The 24,229-nt window shown below is 43.1% G+C and overlaps 1 pseudogene across 1 annotated transcript; it reads left to right on the top strand.

Moving 5' to 3' along the window:
- Positions 1-4,973: 4,973 nt before the first annotated feature.
- On the top strand, positions 4,974-18,385 carry LOC311579649 (replication factor C subunit 3-like; annotated as a pseudogene). Its single transcript, XR_014783683.1, has 9 exons — positions 4,974-5,184; positions 6,264-6,401; positions 8,834-8,900; positions 10,195-10,292; positions 12,405-12,586; positions 13,199-13,335; positions 13,413-13,511; positions 16,485-16,554; positions 18,104-18,385. The product of XR_014783683.1 is annotated as a replication factor C subunit 3-like (transcript).
- Positions 18,386-24,229: the final 5,844 nt, after the last annotated feature.

The raw sequence follows: 24,229 nt of genomic DNA, 5'->3' as shown, positions 1-24,229 counted from the left end.
TTCGGTCCCCTTGCTAGAAACAGTGCCTCACATAAAACCTACCACTAATGCTGCCCCATTATTTGCGGCATTACAAAGCCTTATCCATCGGCGCACCAAACCCTTTTTTGTTGGACATATTAGGGCTCATTCTGGACTCCCTGGACCTCTTGCCGAGGGAAACCGGTTAGTCGATGCCGCCACCCAGATGGTCGGGTCTATTCAGGTTCAAGATTATCCCTCTGATCTAATTTCCCAAGCCCAACAGGCCCACGAGCTCCACCATCTTAATGCCCACACCCTTAGGTTGCGGTTCAAATTTACCAGAGAACAGGCTAGACAGATAGTTCGTAATTGTAAGAGTTGTTTGACTTTTCTCCCCGAAGCCCACTTCGGGGTCAACCCTCGAGGACTGGTCCCAGGTGAATTGTGGCAAATGGACGTTACCCATGTTGCCTCTTTTGGAAAACAAAAATATGTCCATGTTACCATTGATACATATGGTGGCTTTCTTTACGCCTCCCTTCAAACAGGAGAGGCCACTAAAAATGTCATCAACCATGTACTGATTTGCCTCTCCGTCATGGGACAGCCCAGAACTATCAAAACAGACAATGGACCTGGATATACCAGCGCCAGTTTTAAACAATTTTGTGCCCAATTAAACATCAAACATATTACTGGCATTCCCTACAACCCACAGGGACAGGGAATTGTCGAGCGAGCTCACCAAACGCTTAAAAATATGCTGCTGAAATTACAAGGTACAGGGGGAACACTCTTCCCCACATTGGGCAATAACAAAACCCTTCTGTGCCATGCACTTTTTGTCTTAAATTTCCTTACCCTAGACAAAAATCACAGATCAGCAGCGGATCGCTTATGGCACGCTACAACCTCTCAGACTTATGCTCAAGCCTTATGGAAAGATCCATTTACCTCCCGGTGGCAAGGTCCTGACCCTATCCTTATTTGGGGAAAGGGACATGCCTGTGTCTATGACTCAAAGGAAGGGAATGCACATTGGCTGCCTGAGCGCCTAATTAAACAGATCGATTCACCCAGGGAAGAACGCCCTGAGGAAAGGCTTTAATTGTGCCTTGTTACAGAAATATGACTTCACTTAGTCTCTTCCTGCTCCTGGTCTGCCTCGGACGCACAGCCTCGGCTGCCTCATATCAGATGTACAACTATACCTGGGTAATTATGAATGGGGCAGGGGACATTGTTAACTCCTCTTCCTCTATCACTCATCAAACACCGTGGCCTACTTTGGAAGTGGACTTATGTATGCTGGCCTTGGGAGCCAGCGAGGCCTGGGGAACCACCTCCTATTATATGCCCCAAGATAAGCCACTGGATCTTCGGCCTGAGGGTGTCCAAGCAGGATGTGATGGACAAGTGCCCAGGTACTTTTTGGGAGAAAAACCCATTTATGTGTGTCCCGGGGGACACAGAGATCGCTCCCTTGGTCACAAATGCGGCTTCTCTAGTGACTTTTACTGTGCCGCTTGGGGATGTGAGACTACGGGAGATACCTATTGGAAACCTTCATCTTCTTGGGATTATATAACTGTTAAAAGAAAGGATCTCCCAGAGACAGTTGACCCCTCTGGCACACGTGACTGTAGTAATTGGTGCAACCCCCTTGTGATTACCTTCACTGACAAAGGAAAGAAAGCCACATGGGAGAATCGAGGCCTAGAGTGGGGACTTAGGTTATATACAATTGGATATGATCCTGGCCTTACTTTTAAAATTAAACTACTCAAGACCATTCCCAACTCAAAACTGGTGGCCATTGGCCCAAATCAGGTCTTACAGAACCTGTGGTCTGATTCACGCCACCCAACAGCCACTGGTACACCCCATACCACCCTGTTTCAACCCACCGTACCTCCCGGCCCCTCACCTTCTGTTAATATTATCCTGACCATGGTTAATGAATCCTGGTCTGCCCTGCACGCTGTTCGTCCCGACCTTGCAGATGATTGTTGGTTATGTTGTCATGCTTCCCCACCCTTTTATGAGGGTGTTGCTATCCTTGACAATCTTACTGCTACTAACGACTCCTCCCTGGTTCGCTGGAACCCAGAGGCCAGGGAAGGCATGACCCTGGCCCAAGTCTCAGGCCTGGGGCTCTGCATCAGGGGACCCAGGATGCGTTTACCCTCCGTTATTTCTCCTCTGTGTAATCAGACCCTTGAGGTCAGTGGTGGCTCCACCTACCTGGTAGCCCCAAATGATACATATTTGGCATGTTCCACTGGCCTAACCCCATTTATCGTGGTACAGCCTTTCCTACAACAATATGATTACTGTGTGCTTGTTCAGCTACTTCCTCGATTAACAGTTTATTCTACAGATGAATTTCTCAACTTCTGGACTCCTCCGGGTACACCATCCAGAGTCAAACGCGAGCCCATTACAGCCGCAACCATCGCGGTTCTACTGGAGCTCGGGGCTGTCGGAGCCAGGACGGGCATTTCATCTTTAGTGATCTCCAATCAAAACTATCACCAACTTAGTGCAGCCATAGATAAGGATATTGCTGAAATACAGGTTGCTATGGCAGCTTTAAAAGATTCGCTTTCCTCCCTTGCAGAAGTGGTACTGCAGAATAGGAAAGGGCTAGATTTGTTGTTTTTACAACAAGGGGGATTATGTGCAGCACTCAAAGAAGAATGCTGTTTCTATACCGATAAAACTGGGATCGTAGAAGATAGCATGAGGAAGGTCAGAGAAAGTCTAGAAAATTGCAAGCGGGAGCGAGATAGAGCTGAATCCTGGTATAAAAATTGGTTTTCTGCTTCCCCTCTTCTGACTACCCTCCTTCCTTCGTTGCTGGGACCTCTTATAGGGTTCTTGTTACTAATATCTTTTGGACCGTGGGCTTTCAGAAAGATTACTGACTTTGTCAAACGCCAAATAGACTCTGCCATACAGGGACCCACCCATGTGGAAGTTCATTACCACAGGCTCGAACCACCTGACCCCGAGGCAGAAGACTGTGCAGTCCTTGATAATGCGGCTAAAAGTGGCCTCGACTTCAACAAGCTGAGACCTAAAGGCTTGAGTCGATTGTTCACTTGAGAGGGTGCGAGGCTAAGCACTGCAGGGAACCATGCCAGACACCTCGGTAGGTTCCTGAGGAGCACGCCTGACTGCATACAGGCTGACACGCATAAAGGATGTTACTATCCTTTTCCTGTCCTCCGCAAACGCGTCTGGGAGGTTGGGGACATGTGTGACCTGAAAAAATGGCCATGCAGTGACCTCTTAACGCAACGCCCATCTTCAGGAGGGTCAGGCCTCTACTCCCCCCCCCCCCCCGTCTCTCTGCTTCTATTTAATAAAGAAGGGGCAGAGTATGAGGAAGGTTTTCTTGGGCAGCTAGAAACGTGTCCCTGAATACAGGACAGGGCTGTGGGAAGGAGCTGCTTAGAAAGTACATTAGTTTCTCACCATTGTAAATGCAGATGTCCCCAGATTTGTTTCAGAAGTTTCTTGAACTCAGGAACTAGATCTTATAGTTCTGGTGTTATTGATTTCTCTCAGTGATATTTTATCTACCCAATAGCTCGCTGAACATGATGGTTCACAGGTGAAGACAATCAATTCTTGTATAGCACATTGATAGAAGGCTACTAAATATATCTGGAAATCAATTCCACTTATGAAAGGATTTCTAATCTTAAGACAGGAGTCTGAGTAAGGACGCAAAACAAAAGCACATGTTGAATAAGAAATCAGGGGGGCAGGAAAGATGGCTCAGTGGTTAAGAGCCTTTGCAGTTATTAAAGACAGCTTGCATCCACTCCCTAGCAATTCTTAACCAACTGTAATCCCTATTCTAGGGCATCCAGTGTCCTCTTCTATCTTCCATGGACCATGCTCGAACATTTATATCTTAAACAAATGCAACCAGCATTACAACTAGAAAAGCACATTTTGAGAGGTGCAGCTGAGGGGCATTGTGATGGTGTGGCCTTGAGATGCAGAATATTTTCTCAAGTGTTTCACACGTTTCCTTTTGAGCAAAAGGCTTTCAGATGTTCTCTATAGAAAATAGCATGCTAATCCTGTGTCTTCTCCCCTACTGCTCTTCTGTAGTCTTTCTTGCTTCCTTTTATTTATTTTGTTTTCAATCCATTACGAACTTTGTGTAGTGGAGATAAAAAGTAAAATAAAATGAAGTTTAAAACTGTTCTTCCCTCCACTATTTTTTTTCTATAAATTCTACTGAGTGCCTGCAATCGATTTACAGTGAGAAGAACACAGGTCTAGAGGTAGTGGCTCAGTGGTTAAAAGTTTTCGCAGCTCCTCTAGAGGAGTTCAGTTCCCAGCACTGACATGGCAGCTCACACCTGTCTGTAACCCTCATTGCATGGGAATCTGGTATCTTCTGACCTCTGAGGGCACCAAGAACTGACACAAATAATCATTGACATTTATTTATTTACTTATGTACATATTCATTCATTGATTCATTTATTTAAAAAAAAAAAAAAACAGCTCTACAGCCGGGCGCGGTGGCGCACGGCTTTAATCCCAGCACTCGGGAAGCAGAGGCAGGCAGATCACTGTGAGTTCGAGCTCCTGGTCTACAAAGCGAGTCCAGGACAGCCAAGAATACATAGAGAGACCCTGTCTCGAAAAACCAAAACCAAAACCAAACCAAACCAAAACAAAACAAAAACCAACCAACCAAACAAAAAAACCCCAGCTCTGCAAATACAGATGAATTTCTGTAGCACAAATTTGGATGAAGTTATAAATGGAGGAAAGAAATAGAGGAAACTTCCCTCTTCTAAGCACTCAGATTGGACGCCCTGCGTCTTTAACTCCGTCTGATATTTTCTAAAACGTCATAGAGCGTGAGGATAAAGAGACAGGACTGCAGCAAGAACTCAGCGACTGCTGGTATCATAGTAGCAGGAACTACGCACTACGCGGGCGGAGGGGGGGGAGGGGGGACCATTTTAGGTCCCATTAGGAATCCGTAAAGTCCCTGTCCGGAAGTCGAGCGCTGCCGGACGTGACGTTTTACGGGTTGGCGCCCGCGGGAAAACTGGTCGCTGGCTAAGGCGGTCTCACCGTTGGGACTCGGAAGCGGCCATGAGCCTCTGGGTGGATAAATACCGGCCGAGCTCCCTCACCCGGCTGGACTGTCACAAGGAGCAGGCGGCACAGCTGCGCAACCTGGTGAGCAGAGCGGGAGGGAGGCGGCCGCCACGCTCAGCAGCTTCCCGCAAAGCAAAGGGGAAGGGAGTGAGACGGGGGCCCCCCAGTGCTGGTGAGGGAGTCCCCAGAGTGCAGAGTGTGTGTTGCGGGGTCCCCGTAAGCCTGGCGTGGCTACCTGAGAGAGGGCGTTATAATGGCGCCCACTGAGCTGGCGTGGGCTGTAGGAGTCGGCGCAGGGGCGGGCGAGTGTGTTACAGCCGGGGGCCGTGATGGAGGGACTGTGCTCTGGGACTCTGTTGCTAGTAACTAAACTCTTCATAATCATAGTGAAGTGCTTTCCAAAGAGGAGAAATTTGAACAAATGCCTCTATCCTCTCAATATATGAGTTTTTTTTTTTTTTAAGAATCGAGAGTGAAGTGGAGGATATGTTTTTGTTTTTAATCCATGCAAATAATTTAAAGTAGAGCATTATACTTCGTTTATATGCATACCAGTTTTTCTTACAGTAACGTTAATTTTCCTAGCGGCAGGATGGATGCATCTTTTACTGGATTTCTGTGGCTACTCGTACAGAGTTGGGGCTATATTTTTAGAGCAGGCTTTAAAATACTATTCCTACCTGTTAGTAAGCCTGCTTTTAAACACTGTCTTCTTAACAGATCAAGCCCCCGTGCCTATATTGCTCTTTAGTTTGATAGCACTCTCTTACTGCTGCCGTTTCCATAGCTTTGCATTCCTGGCCTTAGGTGAAGTTCTCTTGTGCTTCCCAAGTGGCCTTGCAAGGAAATTGGTGCACCTGCTTCTTAGGAAGAGGACCATTTTGGGGGACCCGGGTAGGAGGAGCATCTATTGCAGTTACAGAGATTGATAGGGAGTTCCTATGTTTAAGCATATAGTGTTGGGCCTTGCATGCTCTGTGTTGTGCATGTAAGTTGGGTTAAATTAATGCCCAGAAAATAGTAAACATTCCAGAGTTTGGCAAATTTTCTATTGGAGTTGGATGGTAAACAAAATGCTTTGGTACTTTAAAAGTAATTTGTTTAACCCTGTGTCACCTCAGTTTGACTAGGGTAAAATGAGTTGTTCTTTTTTTTCTTAGGTGCAGTGTGGAGACTTTCCTCACCTCTTAGTCTATGGACCATCAGGTGCTGGAAAAAAGATGAGAATTATGTGTATTCTACGAGAACTGTATGGTGTTGGGGTGGAAAAATTGAGAATTGAGCATCAAAGTATCACAGTAAGCATCTCATGTCGAGGCTTGGCAGATGTTTCTGGCAGGGATTTTCAGTCCTGGTCATGTACATACCTCACCCCCACCAAGGCTGCCTAGTGTGTGACTTAAGAATGTGTGTGTGTGTGTGTGTGTGTGTGTGTGTGTGTGTGTGTGTGTATGCGTGAGTGTGTGGGGGTATGCACACTCGAGAGCTCATGAACACTCGCATACCATGTGTGTATGTGATGAGTAGGATAACGGCTGTGAATTCTCTCTTTTCCATTTTGTTTAAGACAGTTTCTTTGCCATCTCCTGCAGCAGGGTGGCTGACCCAGAATCTCCTGTCTCTGCCTCCCACCTCCCTGTGAAGGTACCCTGGGATTTTCACTAGCGCTTATAGCTTTTATGTAGCGTCTGGGGATTTGAACTCAAGTCATCATGCATGCATAGCAGGTGCATTCTACTCAGACACACACACACACACATACACACACACACACACACACACACACACACACACACACACACACACCCGCCGTCCCTGACATGCCCTTCTCTTAAGTGCTCCTCAGCTCAGCAAAATTGGCAGTTCATTACAAATAGTAGTTTGTAACTTGCCTTGATTATACTTGTTTATCTTTTACTTTGGTAAGTTGTATTTGTTTTGAAGTTACTAAGAGAATATGCCACACCTTTTTAAAGTCCTCCCGGCCTCTAATAGAGTGTCTTATGGTATTGTGTATTGAAAAAGGAAAAGTGCTTAGTGTGAATGGAATGCTCTTAATAGAATCTTCAAGAGGGTAATGTTGAGTTATCTCAGAGAAACCTTGTCTTACAAGACAAAAGAAATGAGCAAATAGAAACACGAAGTATCTTCTCATTTGGGAGACTTATTATTTAAAAGTTATTTTCCCTCATATTACAATATAAATTTCAGTTAAATTCCCAATGTTTAAAAACTGTATGATGCCATCCTAAATTCCCTATGGAGAATACATTTCTGAAATGAGTTAAAGTTGTAAATAAGATACTTAAATTGTATTTGTTCCCTTATCTCATCTGTGGAATCAGATTGTGTACCACAAACTAGCTTAAGGGAGGGTGGATTTATTTGAAGGGAGAGAGAGGAGGGAGGGAGGGAGAGAGACAGACAGACAGACTATTGAGATATATTGATTTTGAGAAATAGAAATAGCAAGTTTTCTGATAAAATACACTTCACCAACTTGAGTCCTGAGTTTGAAGTAATTTCAGAAGGTTTAGTCTGTGGTCAGTGGACTGTGTCTTTAAGTCCATCGTGCAGCAGAAAAGTTATAGGGGTGGGGTGTAAGTGTATGAAGGAGGAACTTCCTCTGTCAGTGGAGGGGTAGCAGAGCTAGAGGCAGGAAGGAACTAGGCACATTTATGCCCAACGATCCACTCCAGTACCACAGTCTACCTCTTGTAGGCAGGCCCTACTCCCTTACATTTCCAGAACATCCCAAACACAGCACCGTCTGAGCACTTAAGTCTGTAGGGACATGGCACATTCAAACTGACATGGGACTTCTTTTACAAGATGGCAAATCAGAGTTTGACTGTAAAACAGTAAGGTAATAATTTGACCTGTGAAAGCAAATAGTCCACAAACATGCAGGGTGTATTTCAAATTAGTGGAAAGAATGAGGCAGCATAGCTGGTCATCTACTGGAGGAAAGTAAAGATGAATGCTGTGTCATACAGCTATGATATAAAGACTTATGATGAAATACTGTCTTAGAATGACATGTCTTAGACTCTGTGAGCTCCCCATGGGCAGGGAAGCCATGGAGAACATGGAAACTACAGAAAAGATGTGGCTGTTTAGTGCATGTGACTTTACGTCTGTAAGACAGGGGATAAGCCGAATTGGCAGAGAGTGATTGGCATAAAGTATTCTATTAAACAGCAGGAAGATAACTTGGTCAAAACCAACAAGTAATCACAGTGCAGTGTGAGTGGCCAGTGACGAGTAACTGGAGCTTTGGAGTGGCCCAGCAGTGTGAGTCTGTTCTGTATTAGAAAACAGCAAGATCAGAATCCAGTCAGTGAAACTGAATAGCCAGACATGTTAGATTCTTTCAGCTGATGGGGCTGTAGTCAGGGGACATAGATATACAGAGTGTCAACAGAGTGAAAATCCATATGGGTAATTAGCTGTAGACTGTGCATGTTATGAGTTGATATACAGTCATGGCCTCCAGCAGTTTTCCGAAAAGGATTGCAAAGACATAGTAGGAAAAGCAAAATAGGTATGTGTGAAATTCCCTCTTTTTATATTTTTTTCCATGAAACACTGATCCTATTACTGTATTTTTTCTTTATTTCTCTGTTAATATGGAAGACTGCAGATAGTTGACAGTGGTGATTTGCTGATACATAAAAAAGGGAAGACAGCCGATCAGTAAATGTTGAGGAGATTCTTGTTTCATTCACAGACTCCATCTAAAAAAAAATTGAAATCAGCACCATTGCCAGTAACTACCACCTTGAAGTTAATCCCAGGTAAATTCCTACTAAATATTTTTTATAAAAGTAGCTAGAAATTAACAATGTTAGCAGAAAAGGAGTTTTGCAGTCTCTGTCCTCCAGATTATAGTTTTATTTTTTAATAATATTGTTCATGTAGAAGCACAGGATATAAGCAGATTAAAGTAAAGCAGCTTGCTTGACACAGCCTGGTGCTTGGTCTACTGTGCTCTTAGTGCATTCAAGTCTATGCCATCAATAGAGCTTACTCTTTTCCCATAATTCTTGCATGAATTCTGTTAGTGATCTTGATTTATTCGGTGCTGATGAGCATGCGCAAAGCTGTCTAAAAAGTTGATCCTGTTTGGAATGAGCATGGCTGCAGGCTGCACTAGTTTGTGTTTCAGTGTCCCAGTTAGAGTGGTGTGATGGCCACCAAGCATTGCTGGGATGTCCTGCTGGGGACGGGTGCACACCGGGGACGAACGTTGCAGATCAGAGCTGGGAAAATGGTCAGGGTTTTGTGTGGCCTAGGCATTCTTGGAGGAGTACAGATCAGAGGCCCTTAGGGCAGGGGCCACCATGGACCATGTTGCTGAGGTGAGTGCTTGTGTAAAGGAAGGGGTGTAGTGGAGAGCGCGGAAGGAGGAGTTGAAAGATCTTGCTTATGTGGATTTGGCGGCAGGACCCTTGTGTACTGTATATGAACCTCAGAGTAACCCTGAGAGGGTTCATCAAGGGAAAGATTGCGACTAGATCAAATTATAAAACTAAACATGTTTGCTCTATAGGCAACTTGGGAATTATTCTAACTTCTTGGCTGGGAAAATGGTTGCCAGCATCCAGCTGTTATGATCCAGCTGTGGCAAGCGGAGGAAACCTTAAGGGCTGTGTAGGTAACAAAGTAATTGACAAGTAGGATGTAATTAGGTCTTCACTTTCTGTACTGAGTAGTGTATCAAGATATTTGTTAAACTGTTAGTTTTGTTGTTCAAGTAATAATAAACTACTGTGAGAGCACACAGAATATTTTTAGTAGTAATACATTTTAAACTTGTTAATGAGCCTAAAACATCTCAATTTTAAAGGTTTATGAGTATAATTAGATATTACTAGTTTCAACAACAGCAAAAAAGATGTCACCACAAGGCCTTCAATTGTAGCCAAGTATGATGGTAAACTCTGGAGGCTGATGTCAACATGTCTCCCAAAACAAAGCAAAAGAAGGCAAACTTCTCACATTTCTCATGTAATAACAGATTAAGAATGAGGGTATATTTTACTTGGTGAGTATTTGCATCCATATAACCAACATTCTGCTGTTGTGTAGTGATGCAGGGAACAGTGACCGGGTGGTTATTCAGGAGATGCTGAAGACAGTGGCACAGTCACAACAGCTTGAAACAAGCTCACAAAGAGACTTCAAAGGTAGGTGGTGAGGAGACTTTCTGTGAGGCTGTGGAGTGACAGGGCTCTTTTCTTATTGGAGCTAGAAATGAATACATGCTGGGCATCCATGTGTATGTCCTTAATTACAGCACTAGGGAGGCAAAGGAGTTCAAGGCCAGCCTCGTTTACAGAGTGACCTAGCTGCAGGATAGCCAGGGCTGCATAGAGAGATCTGTCTCAAAAGAAAAGAAAAATGAATATGAGCCCTGGTTTCTGCTTATGGTGTTTAGTCTTATGGTATTCAGTCTTCTGTCTGTGGTGCCTGATTGACATTTCAGAGCAAGGTAATGGGAGCCCACCTCATTTAAAATAAAAAGCAATGCCATTTCAAAATAACACTCTATGACCAAAGTTTCCTGTTGTCAATTGTGAACAAAGAAAATAAAACTAGCTGCAATTGCATTTCCTAGACAGCCACTATTGACAGTGACTTTTGCCTGCCAGTATTTTTTATATACATGATATTCTTACACATAAGAATTTCTGATGACAAAATGGCAGCATTTGATGTCAAATTCTTCTTCTGGGGGACAGTATACATTTGTATTTCTCCAAAACCTTTATCTACTCTCCATGTTATTATTTTTTACCTTTGTCATTTTGGAGAAAATAGCATTTTTGTTTTTATATTTTCTTCTGTTATGTATTTATTATTTGAATTATTTATAGTTATTCTTAGCCCATTTCTTTTGTGTATACATGTTTGTGGTGTGTGGGGCCGTGATGTGATGATGTACAATGCACATGTGTGCAAGTGCACGTGCATGGCGGCAGTTGACACTTCCTGTCTTCCTAGCTCATTCTTCACCTTATGTTTGAGGTGAGGTCTCGCTGAGTCTAGAGCTCACTGATTTTGGCTCTGCTGACAGGGCTGTGAGTTCCTGGGATACCCCTGTCCCTGCTTCCCCAGCTCTGTACGTGGGCACTGGGCCTGAACTCAGGTACTTGTACTTCCAAAGTTTTCCATTAAGTTTATGGCTATATGAAAATAATGGTTTTCTTGGAACTTTGAATTCAATTGGTTCTTTTCTTTTGACCATTTTTTTAAAAAAATAAATGTGAATTTAAATTTTTAAAAAAAGGCTTTCTTGTAGTGTTTGAAAGTAGGAGGCCAGAGAGGGATTGGGTCTCAGGTGGGCCCCATATTTTATTTTCAGGAAGCAGTGAAGCACATAACCCTGTGCTGCGGTCTCTACCTCTTTGTTTTTCCTGCCACTCTGCATCCTTGTTCTTGTCTCATTGTTGCTCTGTTCAGCCACTTCCATTGCCGGGCTCTGTGTGGAGCGTCATTGTAGCATTTTCAGAACCAACCACTTGCCCAGGCTTTACTGTGTCGGGTCCTGTGTTCCCATCCGCAGGTTGGGCCCTGTGCAACCTGCTCCTCCCGCTTACAACTTCTGCTTTGCTATTGGCTGTGATCCCCAGTGTGTCCTGTGGGTACTTTGGGGCGTCACATCCTAATAGCTAGGGCAAGTGTTGTGGATCCCTTCTTTCTCTCCCATTTGAGCACGATGCCGCTTTGTTGTCACTGTTTGTTCCTATCAGCTTCAATGTGGCTGTAGTATGACTTAAATGCTGAGGCGGCTGTGACTGTGAGCTCGTTTAAGTGGAACCTGTTGCCGCTGCTATCCTTTGGAAGCAGCTTGTTTTTGCAAGTTAGATTTATCCGCTGCCTATGCATTGTTTCTGAGCCACTTAAGACTGACCGGTCCTAGGATGCATCCAAATCCTCCTGTTGGCTACACCCAATGGCTATGACTCTTGTAATGGAGATTTGCAAAGTCTTAGTGAATTTTTTAGAATTTACAGTGCAGTGCAGCACATTCGGGTCTTGCAACTTTGTTACCAGTGGTAATGGCTGTAGTGACATTCCTAATTTAACTTCACTGTGACCCTGTAGTGACATTCCTAATTTAACTTCACTGTGACCAATGTTTCTTAGTCTTTTTTATTATAAAAAATTAAAAAATACTCTTCTAAATCTAATTTGTCCCTTTCAAAGGTAAAAGTGGACTGTCAGTCATCTATTTAGGATTAAGGCCTTGTCTCTCAAGCCTTAATGTGAAGCTGGTTTCTTTCTTTTTTACTCAGTGGTATTACTGACAGAAGTGGATAAACTCACAAAGGATGCTCAGCATGCCTTGCGCAGAACCATGGAGAAGTACATGTCCACCTGCAGGCTGATCTTGTGCTGTAATTCTACGTCCAAGATGATACCCCCGATCCGCAGTAAGTGCCTGGCAGTTCGTGTGCCTGCTCCCAGTATCGAAGATGTAAGTCAGGTTAAGCTTTTCAGAAATACTTGCTCCAGTTTTGCTTTCTGAAATACAGTGACACTTATTGGTCATTGAAGGGCAGCTACAGGTAGAGCCGTAGGCCAGCCATTAGTAGGTGCGGAGTGATAGTGATGTGTTTAATGGTGAATGCAAATACAGAACATGCTCTCTTTCACTAGTCTTTTACTCTTAACAGATGAGCAATCACCAAGCTATGTGACGTCTCCGGAAGTATTTAGTATCTTCTACCTCAAGCTGATTTACTTAGTTATAGGGGGAAATGTGAGCATCAAGGAAGGAGATGACATGAGAATCCTGGTCCCTCTGGGGGAGTCAGTACACTATTTCCCTTTTCATTTTAACAGCTGTTAGTCACATGCACCTGTTTCTCACAGTAGACAGCTTTCCCACTGACAATAGAGAGTGGAAGATTGTGTGCGTCAGCTCCATGTGTCACTTTCCTGCTCATAGTAGATACTGAGAGATCGCACACAGCAGCAACATATGGTGCCCTGTGGGAGGCAGAGCAGCACTGACAGGGCTACATATCAGTGTTAGCAGGAGTTAAACATCCTCATTGTGATTTTCCTCCATTAATGTGTCTCACAGATTTGCAGTGTATTATCTACTGTCTGCAAGAAGGAAGATCTGGCCCTTCCCTCGAAATTGGCTCATAGACTGGCCGAGAAGTTCTGCAGAAACCTCAGAAAAGCCTTACTTATGTGTGAAGCTTGCAGAGTGCAGCAGTGAGTGGGGCTGTTACCACAGGGAGTGTTCTGGGACATGGGAGTGTCTTGTTCATTGATTTCTTTTTGTTTCACAGATACCCTTTTACTGAAGACCAAAAAATCCCCGAGACAGACTGGGAGGTGTATCTGAAGGAGACTGCCAATGCTATTGTCAGTCAGCAGACGCCACAAAGGTAAAACAGTGTGAGGGAGGCAGAGATACCATGACATTTACAAGTATAAGCTAATCTTGAGCCTTATTTGAAAGGAAAAAAACCCAGCACTTAAGATCTAAAATATAGTAGCCAAAGTACTTAGTGTGGTTTTCCGTGATCTGTCAACATATAAAATTGAACCATACTTAATAAATTTTGGACTGTTTTCTTTTTTGTTCCAGAATGTTCAGTAGCTTAGTTTTAGTCCACAGCATGGATTCCCTAGTGTGGTTAGATTGAATGAACAATCGTAATTGCTGTACTTGCTTTGAAATTGACGCAGAATGTGCTAGAAAGACACTGTGCTTCCAGCTCTCATCCTAATTTAACCAAACATCCTAGGCAGGTGCCTTCACCTTAGGTTCCCAGCCTTTTTATTTGCTGTTCTGCAAGGGTACTTGTGCTTTGTTACAGAGAACAAAGAGTTTGTGTGATACAGCTCTGGAACTAGGAAACACGCCATGTCCAAGGATAGAGTCTGGGAAGAGAAGTAAAGCACTTAGAAAACTTCATTTTGTCATGAATTCTAAAGTTGTTCTTGCTGGGTCCGCCTGTGGGTCTGTTGCTCACAGTGTACAGTACTGAGCATGCCTCCATTGCTAGTTTGCCTTATGGCAGCTTGACTAAGACAGTCTCTTTATCTGAACAACTTGGTCAGGTTTGAAGTTCCCTTGTTACCTCAGTATAGCATTTCTTCAGGCTGGTGGGAGCACAGCCTCATCCTTGGGCCTTAGGGGTAGTTGATCATTTTAAGTGCAGAATGGACCTGAGTGCCGGCACCAGAGAGAACCTGACTGTCCTGCTTGAGATGAAAGTCTTGGTGAGAGCAGCGAGCACTTCTCTTGTTGGTTGTGTCTGATGAGTTAGGGTTTTACAGGCCTCTTACCAGCATCACTCAGTGGAGCTGGGTAGTGAGATATCCTGGGTACTCCTGTGCAGTGGAGCTGGGCAGTGAGGCATCCTGGGTACCCTGTGCAGTGGAGCCGGGCAGTGAGGCATCCTGGGTACTCCTGTGCAGTGGAGCCGGGCAGTGAGGCATCCTGGGTACTCCTGTACAGTGGAGCTGGGCAGTGAGGCATCCTGGGTACTCCTGTGCATTGAAGCTGGGCAGTGAGGTATCCTGGGTACTCCTGTGCAGTGGAGCCAGGCAGTGAGGCATCCTGGGTACTCCTGTGCAGTGCAGCCGGGCAGTGAGGCATCCTGGGTACTCCTGTGCAGTGGAGCCGGGCAGTGAGGCATCCTGGGTACTCCTGTGCAGTGGAGCCGGGCAGTGAGGCAGTGAGGCATCCTGGGTATTCCTGTACAGTGGAGCTGGGCAGTGAGGCATCCTGGGTACTCCTGTGCATTGAAGCTGGGCAGTGAGGTATCCTGGGTACTCCTGTGCAATGGAGCCGGGAAGTGAGGCATCCTGGGTACTCCTGTGCAGTGGAGCCGGGCAGTGAGGCATCCTGGGTACTCCTGTGCAGTGGAGCCGGGCAGTGAGGCATCCTGGGTACTCCTGTGCATTGAAGCCGGGCAGTGAGGCATCCTGGGTACTCCTGTGCAGTGGAGCCGGGCAGTGAGGCAGTGAGGCATCCTGGGTACTCCTGTACAGTGGAGCTGGGCAGTGAGGCATCCTGGGTACTCCTGTGCATTGAAGCTGGGCAGTGAGGTATCCTGGGTACTCCTGTGCAATGGAGCCGGGAAGTGAGGCATCCTGGGTACTCCTGTGCAGTGGAGCCGGGCAGTGAGGCATCCTGGGTACTCCTGTGCAGTGGAGCCGGGCAGTGAGGCATCCTGGGTACTCCTGTGCATTGAAGCCGGGCAGTGAGGCATCCTGGGTACTCCTGTACTATACTCTGCCTGTGGGATGGAAAGGAGCTTGAATGTCTACTTTTAAGAAAACTTTTAAATCCCTATCTTGATTGACATGGAGTGGAATCGGCAGTAGCTTACTGAGAACTGTGGGTAGTTGTTTTCACTTTTGGTCAGAACCTTGGGGGAATATTGTTGTTTATTCTTGTTCTGACATGCAATGTGCGCATTTCCTTCACCCACTCCTGAAAGTGTCGTCAGGAAGGTTTGAGTTAAGGGTTCACAGGTTTGGCCCCCTTGTTGGCTTAGCTTGGCTGTGCTTCCCTGGGAGCTCTGGCCTGTCCCTTCTATACTAGGCAGCTTGTGTCCCTGCTGTGTTGTTTATATACTTTTTGCTCATATCCCCTCATCACTTGGGTGATTGATGGTGGCTGTCTAGTCTTCACAGCCACTCTGGATACTTAAGGCGTACAATTCAGTTGTGTGTAGAGAAGATGCATTAACATAGCGCTTGGTGTATCAGTAAAGTGAGTGTTTTCAGGTCCTGATGTGAATGAGCTTTACATTTCAAGGTCGTTTTTCTTCTTAAAGTTATTATCTCTCTCTCTGAATATGTGTGTATACAGCCATGACTGTGTCAGTATCTGGAGGTCAGAGAATGACTTCCGGGAGTCCATTGTCTCCCTCCACCATGGGTTCTAAGGGATCAAACTCAGGTCCTCAGGTTTGTACAAGACACAGATTATTCACCAAACTTGTCAGGCCCTGGAATCTTGATTTCTCTCTAGTAGTCTTGTGAGTGATATAATAGCCCTTATTATAAATACCTATTGTTAAAAAGGTATGAAAAAAAAAACCTTTTTAAAAAATGAGTTGGTCCATGACCATGGTGGTGTATCCTAGGAGGCTGAGGGTGGAAGATTGCTCCTGATTCAAAGCCAGCATGAGCTACACAGTGAGGTCCAGGCCACTTGGGCCACAGAATGAGACTGTCTGAAAAGACAAACTAAAGTAGGTGGGGCTTGGGCTGTCTCTCCTTCATACAGCACAAGCCATCAAGGTGATATAGCAAGTAAGAAAATGGACCTGTACTGGCTGGTGTGTTAAAATTGCTTCTTACTTTTTATCACAAAGTAGCAATTTCTTTGTTTTATATAGGCTCCTTGAAGTCCGTGGGAGGCTCTATGAGCTTCTAACTCATTGTATTCCTCCTGAGATAATAATGAAGGTAAGTAGCCCTGTTTTACGTCCTGAACTTTTATAACTGTAAGCTGGACACTGGCTGCATGATCACAAAACTTTTGAAATGCTGAGATATATCATTATTGCTAGCATTTCAGTGATCCTGTGTATTAGGGGAGCACTGAAGAAGGAAGGGAGGACCCCAGTGTGACAGTATGTGATAGAGAGTGATAAGGGGGACAAGTGAAGAAGATTTCAGAGTGTTGTGAGTCTTTAGAGGAAGGAAAGGAGGATAATAATAATGGAAGTGAGCTATGCACAGCATGGACAGCTGCTCAGGGAAAGGCCCTCCTCAGCTGACACGTGGAGGAATGAGACTGAAGACAGGTACAGTCTAGGCCTTATAGGATTGGCCTACTGGCCACTTGGCTAAGTTAACTGATTTTGGATATTGGGGCATTTGTGGGATTTTGTTTGTTTCTGTCAAAATTGCACAGTAATGTGAACAAAATTAAATGATACTGAAAAGGCAGAGAAAAATGTGCTCTCTTACATACAGGAGTTAATGCTGTGAATAGATTTCTGTTCTTTTCACCTAGTAACAAGTGCTGTGTGTGCGTGCGTGCATGGGTGTTACTAGTGTATAGTCTGTTCATTCTATTGAGTTTTCATTCAACAGTATAGGATAAATGATACCTCATTGTATGACCATGTCAATTTCTTGAAGATGAGCTTTATTGGTGAAAATTTGGATTGTCTATAGATTATTATTATTTTTATAATGAATGTGGCAGTAACTACCTTTGTGCTTAGATCCTTGCACTCCTATGCAACTGCGTATAGCTGCTCTCAAGTTATGTTAGGTTTCTTCCTGGTAAACACGTTATAAGTTGAACATGTTATGTCTCAGAATGGCATAGCCAGATACTGTGGCCACACCTCTAGCTCCAGCCACTGGGATGAAGGATAAGGATATTTTGAGCACATCAACCTGGGCAACAGTGAGACTTGGTCTCTTAGCACCACTTACTTGCCCATCAGCAGCACAGGTTAGTGATGATATGCTGTAGGGTATTGACTGTTGTCATCAGGATTATGTGGTACTGGCATTGCTCCCTGCTTGGCACCAGGGTCTCAAGAGAATATTATAGTACATATTTCTAGTATGGAAAAAGAGTATGTGTGCATTTATAATTTATATATGTATATATATTCTTAAATACATATGAACAACCTGCTCAGTCTGCATACTGTCACTTGTATTAATATACAGTTTCTGCTGCATGTACTTTATTTTGCATTATCAGTAAAGCCAAAACCTCATGCTGTGGCAAGGGGCTTTCTGTGTTTGACAATGGAAGACCTTGAATAAGTACCAGGTTTTGTTACACATGTTGGTTTTAGGTTTTTTGGCTTTGATTCACACAAATGAAGTAACATCTTTCTCTTATACATATATACATATGCTTGTATATATTCACCTGCATATACATATAAAAACTATATTAAAGCTTTACATTTTGTGAATGAGAGGCATAAGCATGTTTGGCTATTTTCCTCATGATTGCGCTTTATGTCACCCTCACTTCCTGTAGGGCCTACTTTCAGAACTCTTACATAACTGTGATGGGCAGCTGAAAGGGGAAGTGGCACAGATGGCAGCCTATTATGAGCATCGACTACAGCTGGGCAGCAAAGCCATTTACCATTTGGAAGCATTTGTGGCCAAGTTTATGGCACTTTATAAGAAGTTCATGGAGGATGGACTGGAAGGCATGATGTTCTGACTCAGCCAACAGGTCTTCCAAACACCTCAGAGATTGGGTTTATGTACATTTATGCTGGGCTGTCGGTACAATAAACTAGCTTTACTTATGGATTGTTATTGTTGTTTTAATTCTCTCCTAAGTATAAATCTCATTTTTAAAATTTTTATGTGTATGAATGTTTGCATTGTGATTATGTGTGCTTGTGTACCATGTGAATGCCTGGTGCCTCAAGAGGCCAAAGAGGGTCTTGAATCCCCTGGAACTGGAGTTATAGATCGTGTGACTACCATGTACATACTGAGAACCAAACCAGTACTTTTTATCCCCTGAGCCATCTCTATAGCCCCTGAACTATAAAAGACATCCATGATCTTGTTCTTAGTGTTGTGGTATATTGGTCGAAAGGTGATCCTGTAACAAAAATGGGTGTTAGTCTAGAAGGTGGACACTGAAATTTCCGGATCCCTGTGATACTTGACAGTGAATTACACAGAGACTGTTGTACAGAGTTCACATAACTCACAGGACCTCTTTAGAGCATGTTTCCTTGGCTGCATGAAGCTTAGGGAGGTTATGAGCTGCCAGTCTTTCTCTCCTGGAAGCCTTTCTTAGGTTAGTCTCTGAATTTCCAGCTTCCAACCAGACATTGCAGAAAATACTCAATTCTTCTAGACTGTTTTCTATTCCTTAAGTCTTGTAAAGAGTTTTGGTCATAAGAATAATGTAACACTTTGGACCAAAGATTTATCCTACTAGTCCTGCTCTGGAGGATGAGCACTCTCCACAGCCATCTTGCCCTTGCCCTTGGTGCCATGGTGAACAGATAGGAAGGTGGCCCAGACACTAAAAAGCCTGCATGCTGAATATCAGGAGCTTGGCTTCTTTGAATTGTCAGGAAAGTTATAGTGGGATCTCTTCAGGGACAGGGCTCCTAGGTATCCCAGGACATAGTAAAAAGCAATTGATTGATCCTTGTTGACTATGATAATTTTTCAACACAGGAACCTCTCTCACCTTAAGGTGAATAAGACTATTCTGGAGCCAAATACAAGAGACTATCGCCCTGAAACATGGATTTGGGTCGTTCCAAATTCCACATTCCAATGTGGAAGCAGTAGTATTTATAGTATACTGCTATTCAGTATAGTATATACTGTATATTCAGTATAGTAAGTGCTATTCAGTTAGATGTTAGAAAAGTGGGTTGTGGCAATGCGTAGAAAACTCAAGCTATTGGCCACAGATGCTTTCAAGTGGAAATCTTAACATTGGGCCTGGTAGAAACTTGTGTTCTAATGAACACATTCCTAAAGGTATTCATTAGTCATAGGACATTAGGGCCAACAAAAGAGGTGGGCAAGGAATGGCTAGTAGGGGCTAAAAATAGCCCAAGATACAATTGTTATTCGGTTGTGGGCATTCCAACATCTTCACATAACTACAGTTCTGTGGGAAGGATTGTAAGCTTTGTCACAGGTGAAAGCAGTCTTGGTGGAGTTTGTCCTTGGACTTTGATACTCCCCGAGATTAACCGTGAGGTAGGGTGGAGCCATCCTGGGCTTGGAATTCAGGAAGCAGACCTGGGGACTCCACTCGGATTATTGTGTTTCTAATCGTCTAATCGACCCTGATGGGAGGAGACCCTTGCACCTGAGAGACAGCAGAGAGGACAAGAGGAGGGAGCAGGTTTGGAGGGAGCAGCTCAAGTGCTCATGGATTAGCAAAAGGATCAATGAACAGGCCGGACCAGCACGCAGGTCAGAGAAACCTAGTGACCCATCCCATGGAACAGATAGCAGAAGGTTCACTCTTGTTTCCCTTTAACTTTTTTCTCCCTCTTGTGTAAGATAGTTGGGTTGTATAATAAAGTTTAACCGTTAAGAAACAGAGCCAACACAGTTCTAATTGGTCAGTCAGACTTTGTACACATAGCTTCCTCCTCGGAATTCTCATTCACGTGATGAGGTAGGTGGTCAGGTTCAGGGTGTGCCACACTGTCAAAACAGATCCTACCACCAAATTCCACAGATAAGTTGAATAAAAGAACAGATGAAGATGACAGGTGATTGATAACCAGCAAACACTCCAGTGTTATTGCTGCTTTTAGAAACTTGAAGGCTATGATTTTAGTAATATTCCCCATCCCATTCCCCCAAAATAAATAATAGAAAAAGCCACAGTGAATACAAATCCAAATGTTACTTGCTGGGTGATGCAGATGACCCTACTGCAGTAGTGAGGAGTACATAGAAGAAGGGGCAGCAGAAGGTAGTCAAGATACAGCTTAGAGCTCTGGTTTGCCCTGGACAGCCAGTAGGTCTTAGTTCTATACAAAGTGATGTGAAGCCACAGCTGTGAAGACCAGTGGATCCTCAAAGGTGAGACAGATCATTTGGGGTTAATCTCATGGTTGAGCTACTCTTAAATTGGGCACTTGTATTTCATAAAGAAGAAATTTTCAGGCTTTATGTTTCAAGAAATGGCCATCATTAATGAAATGATTGAAATGTCTATCATTAATAAAAATATCAAAGAAAATGCAGGAGGAATGCATATGGATGCAGTGGTACATGTCTGTACACACAGAAATCCAATTAAAGCATGAAACCAGAAGCTATAATGTACACAAAGGAACTGTAAGTTAAAAAACAAAACAAAACAACAACAACCCTGATACAACATTATGAGACAAAGAACGTACAAATGGCCATCTATCGCTGGGCATGGGGCCTACCTTGAAGCATGATTTGTTGCTCCGATGAGACTCCCTTGGAGAAAGCTAAGGCCTTATTTTTAAGTGTTTATCTCCTTTGGCTCTTAACACTCTGCCACAGAATTCCCTGACCCCTTAAGGGAAGCATTATTGACTGGTTGTCGGTCTCTGTATTTGTTCCCATCTGCTACCGGAGGAGTTTTCTCTGATGATGGCTGAACAAGGCACGGATCTGTGAATATAGCAGAATAAGTCATATTGCTATGTTCCTTCAGCAGAACTGTAGTATTTAGATTTCTCTTTATCCCTGACCTATCTAGTTTCGAGTTCTTGGCCACCCAAACTGTATTGGATATAAGTTCCTTCTCATGGAGTGGGGCCTTAAATCCAATCAGATATTAGTTGGTCACTTAACACAACTTTTGTGCCACCACTCCACCAGCAAATCTTGTAGACAAAACACCATTGTAGAGTAAAGGGAGTGTGGCTGGCTTGGTGTTTGGTTTTCTTTTCTAGGAGCATGCAGAGTAGCTTTTAGTATCATAAACAGTAGTCCATAGGGGTAGACACCAGCTCAGATTCTCTATGTTCAGTGAGTTGCTTAGGTGTTGTCCTCAGCAGCAGGGTCTTACCAACAGGTTGTGTAGCCTGAGTTGTTTGGTGGTTTCTATGGCACCCTTTGGTGAAACCTCGATTAGGTTTAATTCATTTTCAGTACAGGAAGATTCATTTGATGATGAAAGATATCCAGTTGGGGCTTTTTCTCTCACCCATTATTTGTTGGTTTCCTTTAGACGATCTTCAGATTTGTATACATTTTCTTAAGCTTCTACTGTATTAGGTTTACATACAGCCTCTCAAATAATATTTGGTTTTAGCTGTCTTTCCCCTTAGTCCCTTCCCAACTTCCCTGTCCCCTGTTTGACCCTCCCATTAAAGTCTCTCTCCCACTCCATTCATCTATCTATAACTATTCTATTTTCCCTAGGGAGATCTGTCTTGCTCTCCAGTCCCTTTGTCTATACCTAATCCCTGTTGTTGCACAGATTATAGCTTGGTCATCAATGATTTAATGGCAAACATCTACATACAACTGAATGCGTACCATATTTATCTTTCTGGGTCCGAGGTTCCTCACTCAGGATGACTTTCCCTCTAGCAACATTCATTTATCTATGAATTTCATTTATTTTTAACAGCTGAGTAATGATCCATTGTGTAAAATGTACAACATTTCCTTTATCCACTCATCCATTAATGGACATCTAGGTTGTTTCCAGTTTTTGGCTGTTTTGAGTTGAACAACAAATATGGTTGAGTAATTGTATAGTTTTAAAATAAATACAAAAAGAAAGAAATGAACCTGCAACTAAACCTTAAAAAATGTTTTATTTATTTTTATCATTCTTTTTCCTACTGATTTGTATATAGATGAACCTTTTGTAGAAGGATTTTTTTTTACATTTTTCTTATTTTGTGTTGATTCTTTTAAATTTTTGTATTAAAAACCAAATCAGGTCAATTCTATTGATTTGTGTTTTGAATGGAATTGTATTAATTCATTTGGAGAAATTGATATTTTCATTGTTTTGTTGCAAAATAGGATGTGTTTTCAATACATTCAATCATTTACTCTTAAAAACATGGTTTCCTAATGTTGCAGAACAGGGTAACCTGGAGAAGGCAATGTGAATCCTAGCATATACAAATATGAAGATCGTCATAGGAAATAGAAAAACAGTGTAACTCTTTTCTCATCTGGGCTACATGAAACAAACTGAGAATGCTTAAGAGAAACCCAAAATATACAAACATAGTAGTAGATTCAATGTAAATGTCCTAGAAAGTGCCAGGGCTCATGGTCTAGCAATTTTGGGACATGTGATTTTTCCCTAAACCAACTAACCCTCTTCCATTCTCTGGAGTGCTTTTGCTTTTTAAATTAAATACTTCTATATCTATTTCTAACCTGGTGTCTATTCCAACTCATTGTCTTGGGACATGAGAACCTGGACATGGGTGCCTTACAAGCTCAAGTCCATGCCTTTGACAGTGATCCACTTTTAAAAGCTAGCGCATTGTACATATTTCAAGGTTCATACATGATAAAGTATTCCACTTTTAAAAAATTATCTATTTACTTGCCATAAAATAGACATGTTGATTAATGGTCTAGAACTGAAGATTCAGATATAAGCCCACAAACCTATGGACACATGATGTTTGATAAAGAAGTCACACATACACTGGAAAAACAATAAAATATTTTCAACAAATGGCACAAGTTAAACAATGTCTTCACAGAGAAGAATGCAAGTTGATAAATAGAAATTTATCAACATGCAAAAATTTCAACTCCAAATGGAATAAGAACCTCAACATAGGACCAGATATTTTGAGTCTGAGAAAAGAGAATGTAAGAATAGGCACAAGAAAGGAGTTCCTGGACATGTTCAGATAGGATGGCATGAAGACCAACAATTAATAATTATGACTGTACGATGCTAAAAAGCCTTGGAAAGGCATTATCATCATTCAAGCACAGCTGCCGCCTCCCGGAGGGGAAGAAATCATTACAAATTATATGTGACATAGGGACAATATCTAGATTTTATAAAGAACTTTAAAAAAAGGTGAACACCAAGAAGTTAAATAACCTACAACTAATAATATACTAAAAAGTATAATCATTAATGACAAACTAAACATTTGATCCACAGATAAGTGTACCCCTTACTTCTCAAGGAAACTTTTCTTTGTAACAGATGGAAACTAGTAAGGAAAACAAGAACATAAAAAATGCAGAGTTATGAGTTATGCAGCCCAGTCTCAGCAGATACATGTATAAAATACTCCTGCATTAAGGCTCAAAGAACACTGAGGAAGATTGTTAAGAGGGCCAAGAAGAGACTTGATACCCTAGCATCATATTCAGGGGGAGGAGGTCCCTGTCAGTCACAGTCATAGGGAAGGGGAATGGGGTGAAAGCGGGAGGGAGGGAGGAATGGAAGGATGCATGGGATGGGATAGCAATTGAGATGTAATATGAATGATTTTATTTTTCAATAAAAAGATAATAATAATTCAAAAGAAAAAAGAGGATCAGGGAGCTGGCCATAAGGTTGTGTCTTATAGTAATGTCAGAAGCAGAATCCATAACATCATAGCAACATGACTGCCAAAAAACATGAGCTGAAAAAGGACAGTACCAATAGACATGCCAAATTGGATGGGGAAAG

The sequence above is a fragment of the Acomys minous genome, assembly GCF_964271855.1.
Source record: "Acomys minous genome assembly, chromosome: 12".
In the NCBI taxonomy this organism is placed as follows: Eukaryota; Metazoa; Chordata; class Mammalia; order Rodentia; family Muridae; genus Acomys; species Acomys minous.
Note: the sequence above shows the minus strand (reverse complement) of the source record. Positions and strands in the feature narration are given on the sequence as shown.